This window comes from Coenobita brevimanus, chromosome 91 (genome assembly GCF_032717465.1).
Source record: "Coenobita brevimanus isolate Jiangsu-jjx chromosome 91, ASM3271746v2, whole genome shotgun sequence".
In the NCBI taxonomy this organism is placed as follows: domain Eukaryota; kingdom Metazoa; phylum Arthropoda; class Malacostraca; order Decapoda; family Coenobitidae; genus Coenobita; species Coenobita brevimanus.
Genome location: NC_137044.1, coordinates 36,465,606 through 36,490,315, shown reverse-complemented (window position 1 = coordinate 36,490,315; position 24,710 = coordinate 36,465,606).

Sequence of the window (24,710 nt, the reverse complement as noted above, 5' to 3'; positions counted from 1 at the left end):
CATGACAGTATTGTTATACCAACTCTAAAGTATGGAAGTAAAGCTTGGACTTTGTTGGAGGGACAGAAGTCAAGAGTGAGAGCAGTGGAAATGAGTTATTTGAGAGGAGCATGTGGAGTCACATGGAGAGACAGGCTGACAAATGAGGAAGCGAAGGAGCGGTGTCGTGTGGATGTGGATGTGACAGGAAGCATTAGGAGAAACAATAATGTTAATAGGAGTGGGTCACTAAATATGGTTAAATGCTAATTCACTGGGTGGAATCTGGAAAAAGGTACAGTAAGGAGGGGGAAACTGGCCGGGGTCGAGAGGTTTTTATGGTTGATGTCATGGGAAATGTCACTCTGCAGGAATCGTTATATTGGATCAAGTATGTGAGTATGTGAATGAGACTTAGGAATCGGTAAATGGGACGGAATCTCCTACTGGAATACTGAGAGGACTGTAAACGGATGGGATCAGGAGAAAGTTTAATTGTGCAGATTGATCTTAAGAATGTGGGTATATGGACAAGATCAAAGGAAAAGTCAGTGATTTGGTATCACTGAATGGTAACAAAAAGATGGTAAATGGGCTGAGTGAAGTGAGATGTTAATGTGAAGTCATTGGCTGGAATTAATGGATGGCTATAAGTGGGTGAAATAAAGAGATATGAATGAAGGGTTGGGGGTTCAAAGGGAAACCGGTAGTGTTACGAACGGATCAGAGAATGTTGAAATGTGAGGTTAGAAACCCATATATGCTGACTGGTCAGGAAATAAGATAATTCAAATGGATCAACAAAGTGGGCCAGTAGACGAGGTTAAGGCATGAAGTCACGAAAGACTGAAGGAGAAAAGGTCAGTAATGAAAACAGTAAGTAGTGATATCATGAGTTAAGTCATTTCGATTGGGGTTAAGCATGAGGCATCTATATAATAATGATCCGTTTTCTGTATGTTTGTTGGTTTGTTACCGTAACACAGCATAACGGCGCATGTAGCACAAATTTTTGTTAGTGCAAGGTACCATTAAAATGCTCTACCTTGAAGAATAAAAAATATTCCAAGCCAATAGGGCCGGGGGTTCCCGAGTTATGACTCATTTCTGGCTTTTTGTTTAGAGTGGAGGGGATGGATTCGTCCTTGGTCCGGCGTTGAAATTACCAGAATGACAAGAAAAAAGTGACGTGTTTCTTGTATTATCCCTCTCTCGTCTCTCCTCCCTCCCTCCGTATACTCCAAAAATTGTATAGTGTAATGGTACAGTATAATCAGTATTACAATGATCCAATTGTTGTATGCTTGTTGCTCTCTTGCTTGAAATCGAGCAGAGGCTGCAGAAGGCGGCCTTTAAGCGAGTACAAAAAAGCAATAAAAAAAAGAGGTAATGAGAGATATGAAGACTGATGACACTTCGTAGGATCTGATATATCTCTGTATCTATCTATCTCTATCTATCTATCTATCTATATATATATATATATATATATATATATATATATATATATATATATATATATATATATATATATATATATATATATGAAGCCTCTGTGGTACAGAGGTAGAGTGTGCATCTTGCAGGCTGGTGGACGCTGCTTTGCCTCCTGCCAGAGTTGTAAAACCTTTGGGAAGCACTCACCAAGCCACGTACTACTTTGGCGGACATTAGGGGTGTTGTGGTTGAACCAGTGTCGCATACTAGTATGCTTGCACCCAATCAGCTTAAGGTGGGCTGATTACACTTGGTTCAGAGACTACACACACATCCAAAGCCACTACAACACTACAGTCACATTAACAAGCACTTCTCACCCTACATACAATCTTTGCCAGACAGCCTAAGCCACTGGGTAGAGATATATATACATTGGTTGTATCGTCCCTGCTTTGGAAGGGAGAAGCCGATCCTGCAGTGGAGCTCAACGGCTGATGATAATTTATATATATATATATATATATATACAGTTAGGTAAGAAAATCAAGTCAGGAGTGGGAGTCGAAATATAATGTCTCAAACAGGTTGGAGAAGGAAGTCAGACTGGGAGGTTTCGCATGTGTGAGATCAGTGTGTGAGATCGGAGGATGACGTCATGAGAGAGGTTGGCAATAGCTGGTCATGTAATGGGGTCAGATGAAGTTGAGTGGGGATATTACAACAGGGGATGAGAAAAAGGTCAAGGTGGGTTCAGAAATTTAGGTCAGGAATGAAGTTAACAACAATGGCAATTAAGAACTGACGCAGAAAAGCGATATCAAAATTCTAGTTACTTTAATATGGTCAGAAAAAGAGGTCAGTAAACAATGCCATTGGGGTTGTCGCCATAGGTCATAAGACGAAGTATGGAATGATGTCCGTAGTAGTAGGATGCCAGGAAACTTAGTCACGGTTTAAATAAAATATATATTTTAAAAAGCAGCCAAATTTGCAAGATAAAGAGGTGGAAGAGAATGAAAATTGTGTAGGTGAGATTGTACAAGATGATGATGGCTGGGAAGGAGTACTCAGGGTCGTGTTGTATAGGGACGTTTCCTGACATCTCTTCCTTACCAATGTTTCGTATGGCCAGCTCTATGCTGTCCTTATTGTTAGTCACATGTTCTTTCTTGTATTCTTTCTTGTTTAATTGTGGCAGGCACTTCAATCTTTCAGAATTAACTGATTCCGACCAAACCTGGATACAATGACCAGCTTATGACCTATATTCGGTTTCGCGTAGTCTGACGCACTGATTTTACCAGCCGAGGACAGGTGGATTTGGTAACACTGCGCGATGCACTCGGGCAATGATTGGTGGATTTCCGTTGTGTTTGAACGTGGACCAAATTGACTGTATTCCAACCAAAGGCCCTCATTGATTTGTAAAATACCAGAATATATAGATACAAATTAAAACATTGATATCTTTAATGATAAATATCTATCTATCTATCTATTGCCAGACGCCTCAATCCCGTTTGGGGTGGCCACAAACAAATCGCCTCCAAGTCGCCCTGTCCCCAGCCATTTCACTGCCCTGCTCCCAACTCACATCCCCCTCTCTCATATACCTCTCCAACCCATCCCTCCATCTCATCCTCGGCCTCCCCCTCCCTCTTCCCCCCTCCACCTCACTCACATACACTCTCTTCGTCAGTCTTTCACCCTCCATCCTCTCCACATGGCCAAACCACCTCAGTGTGTTCCTCATAACGCTTCCTATCACATCCACATCCACACCACAATGCTCCTTTATATCCTCATTCGTCAGCCTGTCTCTCCACGTGACTCCACAGGCTCCTCTTAAATAACTCATTTCCACTGCTCTCACTCTTGACTTGTGTCCTTCCAACAATGTCCAAGCTTCACTTCCGTACGTTAGAGTTGGTATCACAATACTGTCATGTAGTAACTTTTTCACTTCCATGCTCACTTCCCTGTTTCTTATCACTGCTTTCAAGGAACCAGCAACCTTTCTTCCCTGCTGTACCCTTTCCAAGCACTTCACCCACCAAACTTCCATCCTTACTCATCACACTACCCAAATACTTAAACGTACTCACATTTTCCAATTCCTCACCATCCAACCTCGCTGTACATTCACTAACTTCACCTCTCTCAAAGACCATCACTTTACTCTTCCCTACATTCACCTTTAGGTTCCGTTTCTTACACACTCTCTCAAACTCATCCACCAAGCCTTGCAACTCCCCTTCGTCTTCACTCAACAACACAGTATCATCTGCAAACAACAGTACAGGGAGTTTCCAAACACTATCCTCTCTCACCAGGGCCACTCCAACATCCACTACCCTACCTTGTACCTCTTTTATTACCCCATCCATGTACAGATTGAACAACCATGGAGACATGACACATCCCTGTTTCAACCCAACTTTCAAAGGAAAAAATTCACTTAGTTCACCATCCACACGCACTGCAGCCTTCGCACCATCGTACATACTCCTCACAGCATTCAACAACTTCCCATCTACTCCATATATTCTTAACACTTTCCACAATCCTTGTCTATCCACCCTGTCATATGCTTTCTCCAAATCCATGAAAGCCGCATACAACTTCTTTCCCTTCTCTAGAAACTTTTCCACTAAAGATCTAAGAATGAATATCTGATCTACACAACCTCTTCCCTTCCTAAAGCCTCCCTGTTCTTCTCCAACTAATTTCTCTGTTCTTCTGCCTCTTAAATTACTAGAGATAAACCTGAACGACAGTGATAACAAAAACTAAGTCGCGACTGGATGCATGTGGACAAGAGTCAGTGACTGATTTATTTAAATTTATTTCATTATGTTTGATTTCGTTCACACTGCACGCGTTTTATTGCAGCAGAAGAGTTAAACTGTTATTTCCTCATGGGGTTTGCTTTTATCTTACTTTCCTTTCTTCCACCATTAACAAAAATTCGGTTCATTCTACAGTGATGTAATCCATTACTTTCCCGGCTCTCTGTCGAGGGGACAGAGATACATGCTTGAGTAGAGGGTGCATGGTGACCAGGGATAGGGTGCCCGTCTGTCTGTATGTATGTCTGTCTCATGATACGAAAAAGTCTGGGAAAATCAAACACCAAACTTGTTCATGTAATAAATAATTTTACTGAATCTGACTGGGAATACAAAACAGATGCAGATTTTTAAAGCTACTGTTACATATGAAAGTGATGAAAATGTGTATGTACACTATACAGTATATATTGAGAATAGCATGTATGGACCCCACTGAGGTGTGTGTGTGTGTGTGTGTGTGTGTGTGTGTGTGTGTGTGTGTGTGTGTGTGTGTGTGTGTGTGTGTGTGTGTGTGTGCTCACACAAATCATAATTATTAGAAGCTAAGTGTATCTACAGTAGGGTAAGGTTGTATATTAGTAGATGAGGTAATGAAGGGCATGGTGTAGACTGTAGCCTGTAACACCGTGTAGTAGTGGTAGGAAAAACATTCGAGCCTTTACAGGACCTCGGAACCACCTTGCTATGAACGTATGAATTCCCGCCAGAGTCGCTAACTGTGTTCGTATGCGTCCAGTCGCGACTTTACTTAGTTTTGTTATCTCTGTTGTTCAGGTTTATCTTTAGTATTTAGAAGGCACATATTTATCATTAAAGATATCATTGTTTTAATTAGTATCTATACTGTATATTCCGGTATTTTACAAATGAATGAGGGCCTTGGTTTGAATAAAGTCAATTTGGTGCACGTTCAAACACAACGGAAATCCACCAATCACCGCCCAAGTGCATCGCGCAATGTTACCAAATCCACCTGTCCTCGGCTGGCAAAATCAATGCGTCAGACTATGTGAAACCGAGTATAGTTGTGTCCGCCAGGTTTTGGTTACTAAGCAACTACTCTTTGCCTTGAAATGGCTGAACAGCTTTTTTTTTTTTTTTTTTTTTTCGTACTTTTCACGTTCTGAGCTGTAGAAGCATCACTAATGGGCACAGAAAGCTCTGACTTCTTTAGGCATAATCTTAAGGTCACTCCCTATCGGGAGTGTGCCATCCATTTTTTTCCCCTCTCTCCTCTAGTTTTCGATTGTCAGCCCTGTGAAGATTGGCCTCAGCATCCCTAGCAACCAGTACCGGTTTTCAAAATTGCTCCCCCAATTCCCCAGTGGCTCAATGGAATTGTATGAAAGTTTTTATGCTTATACAGTAGACTGACTAGTACTACAGCTTTGTATTGTACACCCATGTGATTCACTCGCCAGGTCAGGGGTCAGGTCATCAAATGCGAGAACGGTGAAAATAGCTAAAATCACGACTAGGCTCAAGTGAAATGCTAAGTCTCTGATGATTATTAAGCCAGGGCCATGATTCTTGATTGGAATGTTGCACTAGAGTACCTCCATAAAAAAATGACATTTAGTGTCAAAACTCACTTCCAGTCACTGGCAGTGCACCTAGAAGTTGTATCTCTGGTGGGCGATCCGCATATTTCAAGTTCCCTACCTCCACAGTAGGTGGATGGCATCGAATGAAATTTTGCATGCATATAGATGTCAATGAGCACTACAAGTGTGCTTCGTACATGCATGACCTGTATCTGCCAGGTCAGGGATCAAAGGTCATCAAATGCATAAAATATGAAAAGCACTATGATTACGATTTTGCTCGTGAGAAATGCTAAGTCTCCAAAGATTATTAAGCCAGGGCCATGATTCTTGGGTGGAATGTTGCACTGGAGTACCACCATACAGAAATCACTTCAAGTGCCGAAACTCACTTCTTGTCGCTGACAAAGCTTGGTCTGCTTAGAGCTGGCCATCATTGCCTATGGTTTGTGTTTTTAAATGTACTGTGTCGATGCTGAAATGATATGCAATAAAACCTGTGTAAGAGCATGTTAATCCCTTAAGTAAAAGAGGTGCTTAATGATCCTAATAAAATACTCCTTTCGGCAACAAAACTAAACAAAAAGCACTGTACTCAGAACTATGAAAGTGGTTGGCAACAAATTTAAACAAAAAAGCACTGTACTCAGAACTATGAAAGTGGTTGGTAATTCATTCATCGAAAAGATTGTCATTTTCTGAATAAAGTGACCTAAAGGTAGCAAGAATAATACAAAGGTCATCATACTGATGGAGTTTAGCCCCATATGTCGAAGATGGCCCATTAATATTTGAACCCCTTCACTACACTGATACCGTGTTCTTTATTCTACACTCGCTATCATCAAACAATGTTTTTCAGATTAGGGTGGACTTTCAGAAATGGCAGAATATAATTTAACCTTTATTATCTTCTCCATTAGACATAATCTTAAGGTCACTCCCTATCGGAATAGTCTTAAGGTCACGCCCTATCGGTGGTCTCCTGAACCAAAAATATGAGGCTGGCATTGACTACAAGAAATTAAAAAAAGGATGTCTGCAGCTTGGAGAGATTAAACCATTGAATATCGTTTTCCCATATAAGCTTAGTGTGACGCAAAGTTGGGAGTGGCAGTGGGAAGAATATAATTTTGTCACTCAATATGATATTCTATTCTATCTATCTATTGCCAGACTCCTAAACCCCGTTTGGGGTGGCCACAAACAAATCGCCTCCAAGTCGCCCTGTCCCCCGCCATTTCACTGCCCTGCTCCCAACTCACACCCCCTTCTCTCACATACCTCTCCACCCCATCCCTCCATCTCAGCCTTGGCCTTCCCCTCCCTCTTCCCTCCTCCACCTCACATACACTCTCTTCGTCAGTTTCTCACCCTCCATCCCCTCCACATGGCCAAACCACCTCAGTGTGTTCCTCATAACGCTTCCTATCACATCCACATCCACACCACAACGCTCCTTTATATCCTCATTCATCAGCCTGTCTCTCCATGTGACTACACAGGCTCCTCTTAAATAACTCATTTCCACTGCTCTCACTTTTGACTTGTGTCCTTCCAACAACGTTCAAGCTTCACTCCCATACGTTAGAGTTGGTATCACAATACTGTCATGTAGTAACTTTTTCACTTCCATGCTCACTTCCCTGTTTCTTATCACTGCTTTCAAAGAACCAGCAACCTTTATTCCCTGTGGTACCCTTTCAAGCACTTCACCCTCCAAACCTCCATCCTTACTCATCACACTACCCAAGTACTTAAACGTACTCACATTTTCCAATACCTCACCATCCAACCTCGCTGTACATTCACTGACTTCACCTCTCTCAAAGACCATCATTTTACTCTTCCCTACATTCACCTTCAGATTCCGTTTCTTACACACTCTCCCAAACTCATCCACCAAGTCTTGCAGCTCCCCTTCGTCTTCACTTAACAACACAGTATCATTTGCAAACAACAGTACAGGAAGTTTCCAAACACTATCCTCTTACCAGGGCCACTCCAACATCCACTACGTTACCTTGTACCTCGTTTATTACCCCATCCATGTACAGATTGAACAACCATGGAGACATGACACATCCATGTTTCAACCCAACCTTCAAAGAGAAAAATTCACTTAGTTCACCATCCACACGCACTGCAGCTTTAGCACCAACATACATACTCTTCACAGCATTCAACAACTTCCCATCTACTCCACATATTCTTAATACTTTCCACAATCCTTGTCTATCCACCCTATCATATGCTTTCTCCAAAACCATGAAAGCCGCATACAACTTCTTTCCCTTCTCTAGAAACTTTTCCACTAAAGATCTAAGAATGAATATCTGATCTACACAACCTTTTCCCTTCCTAAATCCTCCCTGTTTTTCTCCAACTAATTCCCCTGTTCTTTCTCTAACTCTGTCCATAAGTATCCTACCATACACGTTTCCAATTATACTAAGAAGACAAATGCCCCTATGATTACCACACACTTCTTTTTCCCCTTTTCCTTTGTACGTAGGAATAATTATACCTGACTTGCAATCCTCCGGGACTCTACCTTCTTCCCAGGCCAATCTGCACATCTTCCACATCCATTCTACTACTATCTCTCCCCCATGCTTCAGCATTTCACCACACACTCCATTAATTCCTGGGGCTTTCCCCAGTTTAACTTTCTTCATTGCTTCCCCAACTTCTATCCTACTGATTTCTTCCTGTCTTCTCACCTCCCTCCTTCACCCAGCCATTCCCCAGCCACTTATACTCGTATTACTTCCATCCTCTATGTTCAACAATTCCTTAAAGTGTTCTCCTCATCTGCTCACTTTTTCTCCCTACTCCACTAGTAATCTACCATTTTTATCTTTCACTCCCCTGCTAACCTCGCTTCCACCCTGTCTTACTCTCTTCACCTCTTTCCAGAACATTTTCTTACAGTCCCTCCACTTTACACTCAAATTCCTTCCAAATTCCTCATCCACTTTCTTCTTACTCTCTCTTACTAATCTTTTCACCTCTCTTTCTTTCTACATATAACTCTCTCTTCCGCCTCTCAACTTCTTCCATGCCCCTATTTCTCATCCATTCATTGTATGCTTTCTTCTTTTGTGCCACAGCCTGTCTCACCTCTTCAGTCCACCAAGCTGTTCCTTGCACCCCCCTCCGTCTTCTCTTCCTCCCACACACCACATCACATGCTGCACATATTTCTTCTGTAAATATCCTGCACACACCTTCCACGTCCCCCATCTGCTCCAATTCATACTTACCCAATCATTCCTCCACTTCTCTCTTATATTCTGCCTTTTTCTTGTCCTCTTGTAACCTTTCCACTCTCCTTGCAACTACTTCTTCCTCTCGTCTTTCCCTTCTTATATTCCTCCATTTTACTTGGATCCTAATTCTGTCCACCACCAAGTAGTGGTCATAAAGTCCACTCTCCCAACCTCTATAAGCTCTTGCATCCATTACACATCTTCACATCCTTTCATCCATACACACATAATCAATCATTGCCCTCCTTTCACTCAGTTCACCACACACCTTTTTCATCACTCGCCATGTACAGTATACCTGTGGATCATTTTATGCCTGAAGAGGGTATTGGCTATCACCAACCCCCTCCCAGCACAAATATCCACTAACGCACTCCCATTCTCATCTATCTCAGCAGGCACACCCCACTCACCAAGTATTCCATCCACTTTCACATTCCCTACTTTACCATTCATATCACCGATCAAAAACATTCTATCATTCCTTCCAAACTTTTCCATGCACACTTCCACATTTGTCCAAAACTCTTCTCTCACTCTGCTAGCACGATCTTGCGTTGGCGCATACACACACACAATCACCTTCATTTGCATTCCAACTTTTAACTTTACCCACACAATCCTTGACCCAACTGATCCATACTGTCTTATGCTCTTCTTCCATCTTTTACTCAAAACTATACATACTCCTTCCTTTGCCCTCTCATTCTCACCTACCTCCGCACATATACCCCATCCATACTCCCATTCTCTCACACTTTCTCCTCTCCATTTTGTTTCAGTTATTCCACATACATCCACTTTCGCACCCTCAAGCACTTGGACAATCTCTCTCTCTTTCACCTCATCATTCGCTCCTCTTACATTCCATGACGCCATTACCAAGTCCTTTGTCCGGTCCTGGGTCGTGATCGTTAGGTCAGTCCTTGTCCGAGGCTTCTTGTTTGTTTTTTTAGTTAGTTGTTTTCCGTGGAGGGGCACTAACCCTCCGCCAACCCTTTTAGTCGCCTTTTACGACAAGCAGGGATACTGGGGGAGTATTCTTGAAAAAAAAAAAAACCCTAACCTCAGGGGGGATATATAAGTTAGCCTGCAAAACCTTACTTAAGAATATCCAACACTGTCATGTAGATTATTTCTACATAGACAGCAACTATCATGCAGGATCATATTTACACTTTCATTCCTGGCAGTCACCTATAAGTAAAGTCATTTATTCTGAATAACATCAAAACAATTCAAAATACACGATGATACATGCAATACTGTTAATGTTTACATACCAGCACTCACATCATGCTGCACAAGATACTCCCTAACCCTCACTCTGCTGCAGACCCACTCGAATGTAATAATTGCAGGAGATTAAAAAGCAAATGACCCCTCATCGCTAAACACACTCACAAGACAATCGAGGGACCCTTATTCTTGATTACATGAAACATCAACAACTTCTAAACCACACCACACATCACGACACATGCACAGTGAGATGGCAATCTCCCCAAACATCACCTTTATTTTTTTTTAATTAAACGACCTTCGCATTATCATACCACACAATGTAATTGCAGATCATGAGAGAGAGAGAGAGAGAGAGAGAGAGAGAGAGAGAGAGAGAGAGAGAGAGAGAGAGAGAGAGAGAGAGAGAGAGAGAGAGAGAGAGAATAATGTTCCCATGCACCTCGTTTGGTCGTTACCGGGAGAGGGCCCCATCGTGGGGGCATTTATGGTTCAACCTGCCACCCCGCTTCCTCCAACTCCGAGCCTGGGTGTTAAGGAGAGAGAGAGAGAGAGAGAGAGAGAGAGAGAGAGAGAGAGAGGAGAAAATATTGTGAGATAAAGATGAGATTGAGGTGTCTGCATGCAAAACTTTGTCAGAATTTGACTCAGTCAAGGAATTCGTGGAAAATATTGGAAGAGAATATTGTTCAGCAGTGGACTTGCAATGGCTGATGATATATATATATATATATATATATATTTGCAGGGGTACCCGGCGTTGCCAGGTCAAAGAGGCGAACACACTAATACTATTTGTTCTACTTCAATCTTTCTGCTCTAAAAGGACAATGTAGCCTACCTCTTATTCTTTTGAAGAGGGATTATAAGAGGTCCACCAGAAAGGACGAAGACAGAGAGACAACAGATTGAGGAGGAGAGGAGAGGAGAGAGCGTGAAGAATGTCATCGAGCAGTAAGAAAGGAAATAGTGGAGCTGGAGGAAAGCCCAACTAGTGATGATGACGAAACAGGTGACGATTATGCATATATAGCAGGTCTTTCATTTTCGGATGCAGCTCCTTCACTGAAATGCCAACGAGCACGAAAAGCGGTTGTCACTTCTCCAGTTGCTGCTGCTTTAGATCGGACCAAGACTCCATCTACTTTCTGCGACCATTTCTGCCTGTGGACAATATCCAACTATATATACTATCTACAGGAAAAGTATCCGCCGAGATCGAATCAAAAGTCGGAGGGAATCTGCAGAGTAGCTGAAGACAAAAATTCCATCCAACTTTGCCACTTGTAGTGCACTGGGATGCAAAACTAATTCCCGATGTAACAGGAGCATTTGCCAATGAACGCCTTCCAATTTTTGTCTCAGGTGATGAAGCGTCAAAGCTTTTGACCGTACCCAGTTTGGAATTGGGTAAGGGAAGGCGATGCCCAATGCCTTCATTGAAACCCTGAATGACTGCAGTCTAAACATGTGGTAGGAATGGCATTCGACACTACTGCCAGCAATACCTGATTGTGGGCAGGGGCTTGCACCCTTATTTAACAACAGTTGCCCAAGGATCTCCTCCACCTGGCTTGTCGGCATCACATTTTTGAGATCCTTGTTCAAAAGACCTTCACTATTTGCCTTGGACCGTCGTCTGATCCCAACAGTCAGATATTCAAGCAGTTTAAATCGAAGTGGAATACTGTTGACACAACATGCTTTCAGACCTTGAATGACGATGAGGAAATACCTGTGACTGATAGTGAGGAATGTGATGAGCTCATAGCATTTTGTATGAAACAGCTGCAAGAAAGCCAGCCTCGAGATGATTATCGAACACTGCTAGAATTGTCCATTGTTGTCTTGGGTTATGTACCGTCCCGTGGAACATGGTTTCAGCACCCTGGTGCTTGCCACCTGGCCAGATGGAAGCATCAAAGTCTATCCTTTTCATCATCAGAAAAGTATCACTCTGAAGCAAGAACGAGGATTGAAGCGGTTTTTTGTGTTCATGAAGCAATACCGGAAATCATGGTTCTTGGCAAAAAAAGCAGCATTAGCTCCAGAGAATGATCTGAGGCTTCTCCAGGGAAATGTCACTTATCCTGACAAGGACATCTCACAGGTCTGCTTGAAAGCATTTGGTCGTCACTTTCTGGAATTTGTCAGAGCAATTAGTTGGCTAGGTCTTTCTTGATCCAACTGGCGCCCTTAAAGAGAAGCGAAAAATCGTGATGGCCCTTAACGAAGTAGGAAACAAAGATCAACTAAAGAGACCAACAGTTGAACTTGAGGCGACAGCACAGAATCAGAAAACAGTTTCAAGTTTTGGGACTATTAACACCAAGAAGACCTTCACACTGCTGGCCTTCCTCATTCATTCCTAGAATTCAATCCAACCACATGGAAAAGTCGTGAGGATTACAAGGAAGCTGAGCGCATCATCCAGGGGCTCCAGATAACAAATGACTTTGGGGTGAAAGAGGGGTAGCACTGATTCAAGAGTTTAGGCTAATCCAGTGTTGACCAAGAACGAACATCAACGGCAGTTTCTTCTCCAGGCCATTAAGCAACACAGGCAACTGTATCCAGATGCGAAGAAAGCTACAGCTGGCAGCATTTACAAGCCATAAAACTAGCCAACAATGAGTGGGAGTTGGGTTCCCATGATAAACCCCTCGCCCCAGTGAGAGGGGGAACTAGGTAACCCAATGGCATATTAACTTATGCCATAATAGTATAACTTTGAACATGATGCTGCACCAGTTAAAATTATCTAATGAGCATGAAAATTTGCATACACAATTTTTTAATCAATAGGAACGAAGTCCCACAGCAGTTGAAACAAATTTTCAAGCTGAAAATTAAAGACCACCCTCGATTATCCAGAATGCATGAGGATTCTTCTATTCTGGATAGGGAATTTTCTGGATAAGCGAATGTTACTCTTAGAAATTTTCTCTGAACAACCATAGAGACATGACACATCCCTGTTTCAACCCAACCTTCAAAGAGAAAAATTCACTCAGTTCACCATCCACACGCACTGCAGCCTTAGCACCACCATACCTACTCTTCACAGCATTCAACAACTTCCCATCTACTCCATATATTCTTAATACTTTCCACAATCCTTGTTTATCCACCCTGTCATATGCTTTCTCCAAATCCATGAAAGCCGCATACAACTTCTTTCCCTTCTATAGAAAGTTTTCCACTAAAGATCTAAGAATGAATATCTGATCTACACAACCTCTTCCCTTACTAAAGCCTCCCTGTTCTTCTCCAACTAATTCCTCTGTTCTTTCTCTAACTCTGTCAATAAGTATCGTACCATACACTTTTCCTATTATACTAAGAAGACAGATGCCCCTATGATTACCACACACTTCTTTTTCCCCTTTTCCTTTGTACAAGGGAATAATTATACCTGACTTCCAATCCTCTGGGACTCTACCTTCCTCCCAGGCCAATCTGCACATTTTCCACATCCATTCTACTATCTCTCCCCCATACTTCAGCATTTCACCACACACTCCATCAATTCCTGGGGCTTTCCCCAATTTAACTTTCTTCATTGCTTCCACAACTTCTATCCTACTGATTTCTTCCTGTCTTCTCACCTCCCTCCTCGTCCCAGCCATTCCCCAGCCACTTATACTCGCATTACTTTCATCCTCTATGTTCAACAATTCCTTAAAGTGTTCTCTCCATCTGCTCACTTTTTCTCCCTTCTCCTCTAGTAATCTACCATTTTTATCTTTCACTCCCCTGCTAACTTCACTTCCACCCTGTCTTACTCTCTTCACCTCTTTCCAGAACATTTTCTTACAGTCCCTCCATTTTACACTCAAGTTCCTTCCAGATTCCTCATCTTCTCTCTTCTTACTCTTCTTACTAATCTTTTCACCTCTCTCTTTCTTTCTACATATAACTGTCTCTTCCGCCTCTCAACTTCTTCCATGCCCCTATTTCTTATCCATTCATTGTATGCTTTCTTCTTTTGTGCCACAGCCTGTCTTACCTCTTCATTCCACCACGCTGTTCCTTGCACATCCCTCCATCTTCTCTTCATCGCACACACCACATCACATGCTACACATATTTCTTCTGTAAATATCCTGCACACACCTTCCACGTCCCCCATCTCCTCTAATTCATATTTGCCCAATCATTCCTCCACTTGTCTTTTATACTTTGCCTTTTTCTCATCCTCTTGTAACCTTTTCACTTTCCTTACGAATGCTCCTTCTTGCCGTCCCTCCCTTCTGTTATTTCTCCATCCTAATTGGGCCTTGATTCTGGCCACCACCAAGTAGTGGTCAGAAAGTCCACTCCCCCAACCTCTATAAGCTGTTGCATCCATTACACATTTTCCTATCCTTTCATCCACACACATAATCAGTCATTGCTTTCCTTTCATTCAGTTCACCACCCACCCTTCTCATCACTCGCCTTGTATACCCGTGGATTGTCTTGTGCCTGAAGAGGGTATTGGCTATCACCAACCCCCTTCCAGCACAAATGTCCACTAATGCACTGCCATTCTCATCTATCTCAGCAGGCACACCCCACTCACCAACTATTCTGTCCACCTTCACATTCCCTACTTTACCATTCATATCACCGATGAAAAACACTCTCTCATTCCTTCCAAACTTTTCCATGCACACTTCCACATTTGTCCAGAACTCTTCTCTCACTCTCCTTGCACGATCTTGCATTGGCACATACACACACACAATCGTCCACATTTTGTATTCCAACTTTCAATCTTACCCACGTAATCCTTAACCCAACTGATCCATACTCTCTTATGCTCTTCTTCCATCTTTTATTCACGACTATACATACTCCTTCTTTTGCCCTCTCATTCTCTCCTACTCCTGCACATATACCCCATCCATACTCCCATTCTCTCACACTCTCACGTCCCCATTTCGTTTCAGTTATTCCGCATACATCAACTTTCGCACCCTCAAGCACCTGGACAATCTCTCTCTCTTTCACCTCATCATTCGTTCCCCTTCCAGTCCAAGTTCCGATAACCATGTCCTTTGTCCGGTCCTTGGTCGTCATCTTTTGGTCAGTCCGAGGCTTATTGTTTGTCTTTTTAGTTAGTTGTTTTCCGGGGAGGGGGACTAACCCTCCGCCAACCCTTTTAGTCACCTTTTACGACAAGCAGGGATACTGGGGGAGTATTCTTGAAAAAAAACCCTACCCCCAGGGGGTAGCACCCTCAAGGCGGGTGAGAGAACAATATTGTCCCTTCTCCTCTCCCCGTCACAGCTGCTGGTGGGAGTAGTGTCAGGTGTCAGCTTATTGGCTAGCTGCAGTGCAACCTGACTATCTGATTGGCCAGCTTCAAGGGGAGTAAGGAAAGGGGCTCGGATATAGCCCAGTAATGCTCTCACATTCGCTTCAACACCACTGGGATTGGGCATAAGAAACATATACAGGCTGAACTCATAGGGAAAACGACCATACAGCTGGCAGAATTCTGGACCCAGTCGCCCGCACTAGTGCGAAACTGGACGTTTTTTTTTGCTGTGTGGCATGACAGTGCAACATACATGTCTACTTAACCAGGATTTTGACCCCTTTATAGGTTGTTTCTTAGCACTTTTTTACTTCCAACGTATAGACGGATGATTTACCTACGGTACTTGCTGGTGCATGTAGGTGCTTTGCGGCCATTTTGGCACTTAGCCCGGTAATGACCTCAGCACCTCAAGTAATGAAAGTCAGGTTATCATACATGTAGGAACCAATTATGTAATGCGAACCTGGTCTGAAGAGCTCCTGAACAAGTTCAAGTTTATGCTCCAATGTTACATGGAAAAAACTAAAAATATTTCCATTTCAGATGTTCTCCCCAGGATTGCAGCAAGCAATGTCTTTAACAGCAAGGTCTTTAACTTAAATAATCGTATTAAGGTGCTTTAATTACAGGGGGGAGTTCAGTTTATAAGCAGTGACCTCTGTTTGCACATGATGGTCTACACTTAAATCTCTTTGGCTGTGCTTGTCTTGATCATTTATTGGATGATTCAGTGCAATTTTTCTGGCAAAAAGGCACACATAACCTATAGGCGAGTCACTGTAGATGTCATGAATCATAAAGGGACTAATGGAGAAAAGGATATTAAGGCTTTTCTTGTGAATGGACGTAGTTAATCTGATTTGGAGGCTTAAGCTTTTTGCTGAAATTTACAATACTGGTAGGTGTAACAGAATCATGGCTCAACATGGAACAACAAGATTTTTCAGCGGAGTTCAACATACCAGGTTACAATATTTTCAGGAGTGAGAGAAACATCAGTGTGGGGGGCAGAGTTTTTTTTTATATATTATTGTAAGACTTCATCCAGTCGTAACAGTCGTAATTCCTAAGCCCTATATTGCTAATGTTGACAGTATCTCCACCTTAGAGATACATTCCTCAGTAAAACAGTGCTTGGATTCATTTATCATCTGCCAGAACAGTCCAATAACACAGATAGTGAGAATGACCAAATTGCTGAAATATGTAGCACCCATAATACTGTGATATTTGGTTATTTAAATTCACCAGTTGCCAAATGGGGAGAGACTCTGTTGTCATACGCAAGGTTAGACTGGTGCACTAACTTGCAAGAAGTTCATCGCATCAATTCGTAGACTGAGCAACATGAGGAGTTAGCATATCAGATCTAATTTTGGCCACATCATACAACTTGGTAAATTATGTTATGGTAGGGGAAGAGTTTGGTACTAGTTACCATCACATGGTCACATTCAACATCAAATTCAGTAATGACAATGTCAAGGCAAGTTACAAGAAAATGCCTGACACCAAGGGAGTGGATTTCCAAAAACTGGAGGAAGTAATTGGTTCTACTGACTGGTATCCTGTTGTTCAAACAGTAGATAGTAATGAAGCATGGAAATTAATTATAGATATCCTCAATAAAGCAGCAACATTATGTTTTCCAATGTGAAACTGATGGCTTGCCAAAAGTAATAAACCCATATGTTGGAGTATGGGAATTAACCCACCCCGTACCGACCAGTTTATTACTAAACCCACCCCCCAAAACCCGACAAATTTATTACTTTTTTTTGGGGGGGAGGAGGAAGGCTCAAACCTCCGTTTATGGTAAGAAACAATGGAAAATCAAGAAAGTGCTCATCTCAGCTTATAAGTGGTCGGGACAGGTGAGCCTCTGTGCACCAGGTCTTGTACTCTGTTGAGGTGCAGTGCTGGTGCCGCGTTTTCTATGGTAGGGGTAACTATTCAAAACCACCCAGAATATATAAATATACATTTATTTGGTAAAAATTTGCATGTAGTACAAGAATATATTGGTTTTAAAAAAAATATTGGAACACCTGAAAATTACCAATTTCTTGCACAATTGACTCACTGAGACTGTTGTTTCAACTTACATTCTATTTCTCAACTTACATTATACTTTTCTACAATCATTATACCATTTTCAAATTTCTCTAACAGTTATCACATACTGACAGGCCTTACTGTTATAGTGAGTGTAATATTATTGCATAATGACATGCCTTACTATTATAGTGAGCATGATATTCTTGGAGGCACGCAGTGTTACATTTTTTTTTTTTTCAACTTCGATTATAGTTTTCCACAAAGATTATACGAATTTTCAACTTCTAAGACTGTTACCACATATTGACAGGCCTTACTATTATAGTGAGTGTAATGTTATCACATATTTACATGCCAAGTGTGATATTCTTGCAAGCACACAGTATTACATTCTATTCTTCAACTTCCATTATACTTTTCCACAAAGATTATTACCATTTTCCAACCTTCTATAACTGTTATCACATATATACATGACCTACTATTATATTGAGTGTGATATGCTAGCAAGCACACAGTATCACATATTGATTGGCCTTACTAAAGTGTGCGTACATACATTATAAGTAATGTAGTAGAGTGATATTCCTTGAAACAAGGCTCAAGGAACAAGCCAACATTACAATCCACACACTCGTATCTCGTGTCTCGTCTGCCAGCGCTCGCTCTTACTTTGAAGCTGCTGCATACATGACAACAGCGCTGTGGTCTGGGGTGGTTTGGTTGAGAGGGGATGGTGGTAGGGAAGTGGGGTCTGGCCGGCAGTGACGGTGCGGGTGCAGGGGTGGGGCCATTCCTCTGCATATTTCCCGATGATCTCTCAGGACAGCTCCCTCACAAACCCCTTGAAGGCCTCAGAGGTTCCTGTAGTCAAGGAGTGGAGGTAGTGGCAGTTGAGGACCGTGATATCAAGCAAGTGGAAGGAGTTTCTTGCACCATTTCATCGTGGTCCTGGCACATTCCACACTGGAAATCACGGAGTCAGACTGGTCTACTGTATCTGCCCCATGTTCACATTGTACTCAGCTACTGACTCCAGTTTCCAGATGTGAGCCCTCCTCTGGCCCGTGTACTCCATGGAGTCTGTGCAGTGCATCAGGGGGTGGTGTACTATCGACAGGAAGGAAACTTCTCTCATGGTTCCATACAGTGGCAAGGATGTGGTTTACCTTGAAGAAAACCACCTCATTCCTGTTGAGTTTCCTCCCGAGTTTCACCATATGACGGTGGTTTCTCTTGACAGTGCCACAGACTCTGGTGTTGTGAAGGTGTATGTACCGAGCGAGAAGAGGGCTAGTGTATCAGTTGTTCAGGTACAAAACGTGATCACGATGAAGGTACTCCTCTATCACTGTCTTCACCATGGCCACAGAGAGTCAAGTTTTTCTACCTTCTGTTCTGTCTGTCTGTGTGCTGTGTACAAGATTATGTCTTGCACATAATCAGTTTTACAGTCACACATAACAAAGATCTTGAATCCAAAACGGTGTCTCCTGCTGGCTATGGACTGGCGAAAGGCTCTCCACAACACAAGACTCTCGTCTGTGACGAAGTCTCTGTAATGATAAAATGACGAATGGAATATTTCCCGTAGGTGGTCAAAAACAAGCCTAGTTCTCCTCATTTTATCTGTGTTAAATAGTATTAGCACGGTCGTCTGCATCGTAAAAATGGAGGCCGCCTATAATGCATTGAAACCTACTCCAACTCAAAACTTTACCAAAGAAAGGTGTGTAAGTAATCGGGTTAGTAGACCAGTAAGCTGGACTTTGTCCTTTCTGTACTCTACCGATCAATAGAATTAAGGCCATGAAAAGGAACATCTCACCTACTGTTACTGAGTAATCATAGTGCTGTGAGTGCCTGGCTCGCTGTTCCCTCGTGCTTGCTTTCACGGCACATGCTCCTGGTGAAGGTGTTTGCTCCACTATATGCTTCACAAATGGCTTAGAGGAGTAAAGGTGGAAGAAATCCACCCTGCGAGAGCTTTCATGGATGCGTGGAGCAGTGCAGCCAGACTGCCACTCCTCTGTGAAGGGGTGAATTGTTGGCATAAAATCACTTCCATCCTCCCAGAACCATGACACATCACGTTCTACAGCCTCGTCTCCATTGTTGCCTTCGTTGGGGTGTGGAGGAGAGGGTGGTGGGAGTGGTTGGGGAGGTCAAGAGTGGCACCCTTCTCCACTCATGCTCCTTTTTCCTTTCCCTTTTCTTTTCCCCTTCCACTTCCCTTCTGTCCCTTTCCCCATGTCACGGGGCTGTGGGGAGGGAGTGCGGGAATACTGTGGGGCGAAAGAGGTGCTTGGGAGCAGCTCCTCCTCACCTGCCTGCTGCCCAGGTGCACCACATGGAAGTGGTTCCACCTCACTTGCCCATTGCCCAGGTGCACCACATGGAAGTGGTTCCACCTCATCTGCCCGCCGCCCAGGTACACCACGTGCTCGCCTGGGAGCTCCTTGCCTGCCACCACCACTTTCACTTTCCACACCACTCACTCCTTCCCCTTCACTTCTGCCATCCACAGACAAAACAACAGGCCCATACCTTATTCACCTCCTTGGCCCTTCCACTTCACACAGCGAGATCCATTCTGACCCCAACCACGTGGGAACACCACGTCCACCTGCTCCGTCCTCGTCCAAGTCCTCGTCCAACCCTTCGTGCACAAGATGGAGAGAGGTGAGTGCACGTCCTCATGGTCTAGCCCGGCCTTCCCCTGCCTGACGATATGTTACATACTGCTGCTTCCTTGATGATGGTATCTCCTCGTCACAACTACTCCTCTCCTCATCAGGCAGCACTTAGTCTTTGTCAAGGACATCGTCATCGACTGGTGAATCACTGTCTCCAGTGAAGGCCTCGGCTGGGTGTGCATCCAGGACAGCTTGGATTTCCTTGTCAGAGAGACCTCAGCATGCTATGTCTGACCTAGGTCACTGCTAACAGGTGAGTGGTTGAGTCAAATGTGCGCATGGGTCACGTGGGGTCAGGGGGTGTCCCCACCTGGCAGTGGGGAGAGGAAGGTGTCACATGTATACTCACCAAAAATCATGTGCAAAATATGAAAAACGTGCAAATGACAGCTCTTGCAATTGCAAAATGTATATATACGTCGTGAGGACTAAGCGTGAAAATAAGTTGCAATATGCACTGTACATCGTTGGTTTGGGGTGGGTTAAGCATTGCCAGTTGGCTAAAAAACTTGCACACAAAAATTATCACAAAAAAATCAAAGTGATAAAAATAAATATGATGCTCTCTTTCGAAAGCAAAAAAAATAATAAAGTAAAGTAAGAAAGAGTTTGAAACTGATATTGCATGTATCAGCTAATCCAGCCCAAAAGATTTTTTCAGCTATATCAAAAACAAGAAGGCAACATCACCAAAAATCAGCCAACAAATCACAGATAATGGTCTATTCTATCTATATACCTAGGCTGCTTCCCCCAAGGAAAGGGAGGTAGCCGAGACAGGACGACACACTCCCCATTTACTCATCCATTCAAACACATTCATTCGCATCTTAGCCCCAAAGGGGAGAACGGACAGATGATGGTAAGTATACTAAAGTTGAAACAGATAGCTGAAAATCCCAACACATTCTTTGCATCCTTATTTATAATTGAAAATACAGATTCCATTCCCACAGCATTTCCTGTTACCTTAGAAGAGGGCAAAATAATTAGCAGCAATACTGTTGGTGAGAATAATGTGTGGCTTGGAGTGGTAAATTTAAAATGAATAAAACAGCAGAGCCAGATAAAATAACTTCCCGCATTCTAAAAGAAGCAGTGGATGAAATATCATTACCATTAGCTGCGCTATTCAATAAATTAATAAGAAATAGTAAGGTGCCTCATGAATGGAAACTCGTAAATTCGTATAACCCTGATAATTACAAGAAGGCAAAAAATCACAACCAAAAAAATTTTTATCAATAAGTGTAATTTCAACGGTGTGCAAGTTGCTGGAAACTATTCTCAGAGATAAGTTTGCTAGGCACTTAGAAATAAAAAAAAAATCTCATCAAAGATGCACAACATGGTTTTCAACATGATCATTCTTGCCTTACGAATGTCTTGGATTTCTTCTGTGATATATTCAATGTGTATGATGAGACCAGATCTGTTGACATTGCATATCTCAGTTTTCAGAAAGTATTTGATAAAGTTCCCCATAAGAGACTACTTCAGAAACTGAATGCACATGGATTCAGAGGTAATGTGCTCGGGTGTATTGATAATTGGTTTACAGAACATAAGTAGAGGTTCTCAATTAATGGTAAAGAATCGGACTGGAAAGATGTTACTAGTGGTGTGCCACAGGAATCAGCACTGGGTCCTACCCAGTTTTTAATATATATAAGTGATATAGATGAAGGTTTCATTTGTAAGATAATCAAATTTGCTTATGATACTAAAACTGGTATCAGAGCAGACACATCTTTGCGGAGGCAGGCTATACAAAGTGACCTCGACTGACTGTTTAACTGGGCCCAAACCTGGCAAATGGTCTTTAATATTAGTGCTAAACATTGGAAATAGAAATTGAAAAGCCAGTTACACCATGAACAATATTCAATTAGATTATGTCAGTCATGAAAAAAACTTAGGAATTATAATAGCAAATGATCTGAAACCAAGTAAACAGTGTACAGAAGCTGTTAACCCACACTGTCCTAACCGATTTTCCACCATTGACTCCCCCCAATCCCGACCAATTTTGGGAAAAATTTTTTTGGCTCAAACCTCCACTTTTGGTGAAAAACATTGAAAACTCATAGAGAAATCGCTCACCTGAGGTTTAAATACTGGATACAGGTAGCAGTACCCCTTATCTTACTGGTTTTTCTATCAAGCTGGCTCCAAAGAAATCGAGTTCTGTGGGAGGGTAACTATTCCACACCACTCATAAACGGTTTATATTTTTTTATCTGGTACGAATTTATATGTAGTACGAGAGTATATTGGTTTTCACACAGTAATATAGGCAATATAAGCATTGTTTCACTCACCAAACACATCAACATACCTGACCTTTTTTGGCATCATTACCTGATCATCATTACTGACTGTTTCTTCCTCTAATGCTATGTAAACTTAGTCCTCCACATTGTTATCGATTGGGGAAACACTCTGGCCTTGAATTTTGTACCGTGACATGACATGTCTACTCTGGTAACAGGTGAATTGCCGAGACAATGGCGTGTGGGGGGGGAGGTCATGCGGGATAAGGCATTGTCCCTGCCTGGCATCTTGTAGAGGAAGGTGTCCCGTGTATATGTATCAATAATCACGCGCAAAATTTGAAAAATGTGCATATGACAGACCTTGCAATTGCGGCGCGTTTATATACGTCAACAGGACTCGCAGTGACAAAATGTTTGGACGTACATATACGTCAACCAGACGCGGCAGGTTAAGAAAGCCAGCAAATTAATTGGATTCATTGGTAAAGTGTTTGAATATACATCAGGTAATATCATCGCCACCTTACATAATTCTCTAGTTCACCCACAGTTAGAATATTGTGTTCAGTTCTGGTTGCCTTGTTACAAAAATAACAAGAAAAGAAAAGAAATGTGAGAGAGTGCAACAAAGGATGACCAAAATGATACCTTGATTGAGAAACAAACCATACGAGGTGCATTTGGAAGCCCTGAATCTCTTTACCCTAACTAAACACACATTACTAGGAGATTTAATTCCAATATTTAAAACATTCTACGGACTCGATAATATGGCTGCTAATAAATACTTCACAGCTGATCACTCATCACTCGAATTGTAAAGAAGGCAATGGGCATAAAATAATTGGCAAACGAATCCAGTCGTTTGAAGCTAAACATTTCTTCTTTAATAGAGCTGTACATGTATGGAACAAATTGCCCTCCAATGTAGTAATGTGTGATACAATACTAACCTTTAAAGGTTGCTTGGATAAGTATTCTTTTTTCTAACTTCCAGCTTATTATGTTTACAACTGAACAAAACTTCTCTCTCTCTCTCTCTCTCTCTGTATATATATATATATATATATATATATACACACACACACACACACACAGCTCGGATGATGTAACCAGCAGAACAACACCAATGAACACAGCTGACTTCCTTTCTAGGTAGATAGATTGGTTTAAAGTTTCCTTTCTCTCCTTCCTATGAAATTTCCATGACAGTTTTTCTATGCTGCATGGTGATCCTTCTGGCTATTTGCTGCCGCCTACGGCTGTAGAGTTTAGTGGATGGGGGGGGGGCTTACTCTTTTTCTATCCTTGTCCTTAACTGGTAGAATATATTTCTTAGTTACAACCTTCCCTATACAAAACACCCGCGAAAGGACGAACGGATAATTGCTGTTTGCTCTCCTTTGTAATCCTTTGTATTCTCTCTCTCTCTCTCTCTCTCTCTCTCTCTCTCTCTTACACACACACACACACACACACACACACACACACACACACACACACACTCACATCAGTGAGAAGGTACGGAACATGTATATACTGCTTGCAAATATGAGAATAGCATTCACATACATAAATGAAGACATGCTAAGAAGGATAATAACATCATTCATCAGACCAACCCTGGAGTATGCATCAGTAGTCTGGAGTCCTCATCTCAAAAAACACATAGACAAGATTGAAAAAGTTCAAAGGGCCGCTACAAGATGGATACCAAGCTTAAGGGATCTAAGCTACGAAGAAAGACTAAATAAACTGAATCTACCAACACTCCAGGAGAGAAGGAAAAGAGGTGACATGATAATGCTATATAAATGCATATCAGGGAAGGAGAAAATAGACATAAATGATTACTTAACATATGGAGAAGCATCAGCAAGAGGACACTGCAAAAAACTGCATAAGAAGAGAGGTGATAAAGACGTAAGGAAATTCAATTTCCTAAACAGAGCAATTGATCAGCGGAATGCACTACCGAATGAAATAGTGTGTGTCAAAACAATTCACAAATTTAAGGATATGTACGATAAATATGGTTAAAGA